The following is a 6915-nucleotide window of genomic DNA, read 5'->3' as shown; positions in this document are numbered from 1 at the left end:
GGCCGAGCCTTCCACCCTTTACCAAGATATATAGATGCATTAATTAAGATAAGAGATATTGTGATATCCCAACAGAGTTCATAATATCCATGTTCCAACAAGGAACAAACTCCATCTTCACCTGCAACTAACAACGCTATAAGAGGGGCTGAGCAAACGCGCTAACATAGCCAAACAACGGTTTGCTAGGAAGGGTGACAAATGTTAGAGGTTCATGGCAATTTGGGAGGCTTGATAAGTAAGTGGTAGGTAGCGTGGCATAGCAATAGAGCGAACAGCTAGCAAGCAAAGATATAAGTGATTTCGAGGGTATGGTCATCTTGCCTGAGATCCCGCAAGGAAGAAGAACGGGTCCATGAAGAAGACAAGCGGACGTAGTCGAACGAATCCTCACAACTCCGGAACGAAACCGAAGCTAACGAGAGAAGCAACCCGGAAAGAAACAAACAACATAGTAAACAACCACCACATACACATGGCATGATGCAAAAACAAATATGATGCATGTCCGGTTTAATGAGGCATGGCATGGCAAAGTGCACAAACAATACTACAAATTAAATGGAGCTCAATATGCAATGAGTTGCATATTAATGAAACACCACATTCGAGTTATTTAGTTCTCTCTTGTTTAAGTACACAACAATATTAAATGTTGATTAACATGGCAAGCGGTGAAGCATAAGTAAACTAACTATTTAGGCAAGTTTAAATGAGGCCGGAACAACAAACAACAATTCCGGAAAATCCTCATGTGCATATTTTAGATTTGGTACTGTTCTGCCCTAAACACAATTTTAATGTTGTTAAACAGCAAAATAAAGTGCACCATGTTAAACTAGGCATTTTTCCAAGCAAGTTACATATATAGTTTATTTAAATCCGAGTTACGGTTATTTAGTTATGAAATAAAGCATTTTAACATGGCATTTCTGCAAAATTAAATAAACAGCATTTTAAACATTTTAACATGGGATGAAAGTGGCAAATTATTAATCTACACAAATTTCTAAGCATTTTACATATATAAATTATTGTAATCCGATGCAAAGTTGTGGGGTTATTAAATGCATGAAGTTTTGGGGTTTTTCTGCAAATCTGTTTTCTCAGCATTAATAGGCGGAAATCGCAGACAGAGAAAAAAACAACACAGGGCCGAAACTGATTGGGCCAGCGGTGCACATGGGCGAACAGTGGCTGGGCTGAGGCTCACCAGAGGGCCTTGGGCCCCTGGTGGAGCTGGGCTGGACGCAGAGTGGGCCTTGGCGCGGCTTGGCTGGCGGGCCACGTGGAGGACGACGGGTCAACGGGCACGGGCGAATCGAGCAGGAGGAAGCACTCGTTCGTCTCGGTCTCACACGAGAGGAAGCAGGCGGCAGCAGAACTTGCAGGGGAGCCCGGAGATGAGGGGTTGGGGAGGGGCGGCGCGATGCAGGAGGCGCCGGCGGCGGAACTTGGCGAGGCGACGGAGGCAGGGCTTGCCGGCGGCGTGGCCGGATGCCGAGGTCAACGCGGGCGTGCGGGCGCGCTCGATCCCGACCTACTGCTCGAAGCAGGGGAAGCAGCGGCGCGGGGCGCTGGAGGAGGCGCGCGGGCGGCTCCTTGCTGCAGCAGTCAACGGCGGGACTCGGCGAGTGCAAGGGACGGCGAGGACGAGCAGATTCGGTCGGTGCTTGTCATTTCCGGCGCGGAGGAGGACGGGAAAGGATTCCCGGTGGACCGAGGCAGGTCGGGGATGGCAACAATGGAGCTCCGGGGCAACGACGACCTCTTGTTGCTGACAGAGGCGTGTTCGAAGTAGAGAGGATGAAGCGGTCGCAGGGTTCAGAGAGGTCGCGAGGTTCAGGCAGGGATGGACGCCGGCGACGCGGATGAGGTGAAGGCCTCCGGCTGAGAAACTCCAGGCGGTGGCGCTGCAAGCTCAGGGACGCGAGCATCCATGGCGTCGGGTTCCTGCTAGAGAAGGGAGAGGCGAGAGAGATTAGAGAGGTTGAGTGGGAGAGAAGCAGGGGGTAAATGAAGAGAAGGCAGGGTGTGGTGACCTGGTGGTTGCCGGCGGCGGCGCTGGTCTTCGGACGCGAGGCGAGGAGGAGGCCAGGGACGAGGCAGGGCTTGTGCAGGAGAAGGAGGAGCGCTGCGGGATTGGTCCAGTGAAGAAAACGAGGGAGGATTTGGATCGGGGAAGAACCCGAGGTGGGAGGAGACAAAAGAGGAGTGGCGGCGGCTAGGAGGATGGATGGGACATCTCCCTAGAAGTTAGGGTTAGTCTTTAAATAACAAGTGAATTTTTGAATAGGGGTATTTGGTCCCTCCGATTGAAATCGGACGATCGAGAAAATAATAAGTAGGGAGTCCAAATTAGACAAACGGAGATGTTTTGTAGATGTTAGGGGATGATCCGGACCCAACGGTAACAACAAACCGGGTCGGATACGGGACATCTTTCGGACGCGCGGGAGGGGATCGGGAGCTGACGAGAGAGGTTAGTTGGTTTGACAAGAGGGAACCGAAAATCCGGTTAGACTCAGAATGGTCAACGAACGCAAGGGGGGACGCGGCAACTACGAGCGGATGCAAGTTTGAAAACAATGACGGCAACAGAGTGCCGATGCAATGCGAATGATGCGATGATGAATGCAACAAACAAATAAAACACACGACAATAATGAAATAACTGGAAGGCTTCTGGAGCGTCGGTCTTGGGGCGTTACAACACTCCACCACTACAAGAGGATCTCGTCCCGAGATCTAGGATGGCACCGGAGAGAAGCGGGAGAGGAAGAGAAGAGGTAAAACTAATTGCTTCTTTGACAAACGAGTGAAACCACGAACCTTGAGAGATTGAATGAATTAAAAGAGAGAATACAACGAAGATGAACAAAGTTGAAAACAATCCGTTAGGAAAGAGGAAGAAGGAACATCACGAGAACCTTGTAGGTTGAAAGATATGAATGGAAAAACCAATGAACGAGAAATACATGCAAGCACTCCGGTTGAAACGAGATGTACAAGGAACGATAATGATCAATTACGATAACGCTCCGGTTGGAAAATGGAAGGGGTACAATATGGACTTGGCAGAATGAAAGCACTTGGATGAGACTCCGGTTAGAAGAGGAATGATAGACACCAACACTCCGGTTAAAACAAGATAGGGAAGGGATAAGAATGATATAATTTGGACAGCACTCCGACTGTAAATGGAAGGAATTGAACATGATCTTGACAAGATGAGAGGATACTCGATGAAATTAACAACACATTGCCTCCGGAACTACTGAAATAAAGGCACAAGGGGTAAGAAAGATTTCACACAGCACTCCGGTTGAGGAAGGAGACAAAACTTGATAAGAAGAGAGAACTCGAATGAAAACACGACACTCCGGCTAAACGGATAAGAAAGGAAAAATTACATGATCTTGACAAAACAATATGATTGGTCGAAGAGAGCAACATCACAATGCTTCCGGGACGAACGAATAGAAGATAGATCGTCGGAATAAGATAACGGAGAAGAAAATGACAACTTCTGCCACAAATGAGCTTGGAAAGCATCCTTCCAAGAAGGTTATAACGGAGTTGTTGGAAAAAAACCAACAACAAAAGGATATGATCCTCGTGGGCTTATGGAGACATCTCAAAACATGAGGTGAAAATTTTGCCACTAACGAAAACAATTGCTTGCTTGAGATCAACGAAGAGATGAAAACCTCTCTCGCCGAGAGGATAGGAGAAAACTTGGATCATTGATAAGCACCATAATAGCAACATTCCTTAGGGAAGGCTTTAGGTGAAACATGACACAAGATAGATCCAACGAAGAGATTGGTGGATTTAAAATATCTCATTCTTGACAACATGTGAATCATGAAACGTGAACTCAAATTGTCAAGAATGACATAACACCACCTCAAAAGATAAGAGAAAGAATTGCACTTCGGAATGCAAGATGAAGAATGCTTGAACTCCTCAAAACAAAACATGTGTTGAGCACCATGTTTATTTTAGAGTATAGCTTGACGGATCTTGACTCCAAGAGAAATCTTGAAGAACAATTGAAAAATGAAAGGAATCCTTGACGAACCACCATGTAGAGCCTCCATGAAGAACTCCGGTAATAAAAGAATGATCAAATGAAATGGAAAGTTGAAAAGAACTCCGGGAGAAGCCTTGCAATGATTTAGATGGAGCTTTGAAATGATATAATTGAAATAACCTGGAGCTCCGGAAAGAAAAGATGAACAACTTGGAGCCGAAAATTTGATAACATGAACGAACTCCGGAAGAAGGAATTAATCACTTGGATGAAATAAGAACAAGAATTATGTTGTGCGTATCCTTCACCAATATAAATTGATGACAAGCAACAGATTTGGCATACTACTTATTCCCGTAGAAAGGATTAAGAGAGATATAGCGCAAACTTGAGAAGGTCTTGATGGAACCACCGGTAGGATTGAAACAACGAATAAATTAATATGAGGACATAGGAAAAGGAATCTAGAACGAACCACCGTAAGAATTGAAAATGAATGAAGAAAAGAGAACGAATCACCGTAAGAATTAAAGAGCGCGCGAAAATACTCGAGGGAATTTGATACATGAGAACGAATAGATCACGAGCTGACTAGAGGATACTTGAACGATGCACCGGGAGAATATGGAGATGAACGAAGAGACATCAATTTAGAATAATTGGAGAACGAAGCTGAAAACTTAGAACGAAGAAATCTTCTGAAATGATGGCCTTTGGATGATCAAGAAATGAAAACAACTCTGAAATGCTCCGGATGGGTAAGAAAAGAATTGCGCGATTGGAAACAATTTGAGAGGATGGCAGCAAGTAAGAACCATGAATCTTCAAGAGAACGGACCAAGATTTAGGAGAAATTCTTCTTCGGTCTTCAAATGTTGAGAATGACGATGAGAAACACCACCATGAATTATTGAGACACTCCGGAACAATGGATAATAGAAATTATGAACCAACGATGAAAGAATTGAAAGATCTTGGAGAAAGACATATGAATGATGAAAATTCATTCTTACGTCAAACTTTGAAATGAATTTGAGAATAACTCCAGAAAAATTAGAAGAGTCAGGTAAGATCCTGGGAAAAGACCTGTGGGTTAGGGCCCACTCAAAAGATACACCGTTGGAATGATTACTTGAAAAGGAGATTGCACCGGTTGAATTGAATGGCTCCAAAGAGATAACAACCTCGAGATAGCTTGAACGGATTGGGAATGGAAATGCCAGTCTCCTGAGATATCTTCAACACTCCGGAACACATGGAAAGCGAGAGGTGAATGATTAAGAGATACACCGGCATGAGAAAACATTTGAAACACGGAAAGGAATGTGACCAACATTGAAGGCTTGAATTTAGCCCACCGGAGAAGAAAAAGAATGAAGAATGATAAACTTGAAGAACAACTTCATGAGAACCACCGGGTAAGCACATTGATTGAAAAGAATGAAGGGGCTTCACATGAGAAAAATGGATACTTGATTAAGAAATCTGAGTCCTTGAAGAAAAAGGGTGGGAGGGCGGGAAAACAAAGGCAATTTGGGGCAGATGAAACAAACAACGTTGAGAAAACTTATTATTGATCTTCCGAATGGGGAGAATGATGGGATCCACTTGAAGAGAAGCACACCGGTTGAAAAGAATTAATATGACAACCTCGATGATCGGAAGGATTAGCAACCACATAGAAATATGAGAACACCATTTAGGAAAGGTATGGATTCAACCTTTGACTTCGAAGCAACTCGAATACCACAAATAAAACAAAACAAAGGATTTGGCTTGCAAAATAAGCCGGAACAAACATATGATAGAGATTTCGTCCGAAGTTTTCGTGGTGGGGCCCACACAGGCTCGATCGTACAGCACCATCATGTACAAGGCAATGCACATGACATACGAAGCGTCCCCGAGTCAGCGTAGCCAAGGACTCTTTAAGACACTACGAGACCACTGTAAAACCAACCGTGGAAAGGCGGACCACTAGACGTCGAACCCCAATCTCAGATCATGCATCTGTCGGAAAGATATCCTAAGAGATACTTGAATTCCCACTTATAAACTCCCAAAACTCTCTGGTTATGCAATCAGGTGTTGGGGATACAGGGGACACAAAACATATCACCCAAACTAACAATACCTAGATCCAACTGTATCCATCCTTCAACACATAACCAAGAAACCTTCGGAAATCGTTTACCTCAACCTTCGAAAAACATCCGTTATACGAGTTATGGCAATACTCCCGAACTCCCGCCCCAGTACTGGGTGGCGTCGAGGTGATCTCACCAACAACTGCATAAAAGAGATTTCGATGTCGGCGAAACTCAGGTATTCCAGAACTGCAACGATAAAATTGTGACGACAACACCTCGGACCTCAACTCCCCGGGACACTGCCACAACCCCTAAATGTCAGGAGGCACCAAGAACAATGTTCTCGTCACAAAACCATCGGAACGATTCCAAGATACCCGCGTGATCCTAAAAAATTTTTAGTGAAATTTGAGGAGAGAAGAATCAAAACTTCTACGTCAGGAGGCCTCACCAGAGCGACGAAGGGACTGAGGAGTAAAAAGAATCCTACTCTCCGATATATATAATCCTAAGACTCAAAACATTTTTGTTCTAGACTCAACAACGTCAGCGATTCGATCAAGCAGGGGGCTCCTAAGTCGGGGATGGCTCTGATTACCAACTTGTAACGCCCACGATGCGGCTATATCTCCCACGTGTCGAGGCACGACTTAGAGGCATAACCGCATTGTGGTTTTGTCGCAAGAAGGGTCATCTTCACACAATCCCATGTAATGAACAAGAATGGGATAAAGAGTTGGCTTACAATCGCCACTTCACACAATACATAAATAAATCATACATCATTCA

Source organism: Triticum aestivum, chromosome 3D, assembly GCF_018294505.1.
Source record: "Triticum aestivum cultivar Chinese Spring chromosome 3D, IWGSC CS RefSeq v2.1, whole genome shotgun sequence".
Lineage (NCBI taxonomy): Eukaryota > Viridiplantae > Streptophyta > Magnoliopsida > Poales > Poaceae > Triticum > Triticum aestivum.
The sequence above is the reverse complement of the archived record's forward strand: the minus strand, read 5'-3'. Positions refer to the sequence as shown.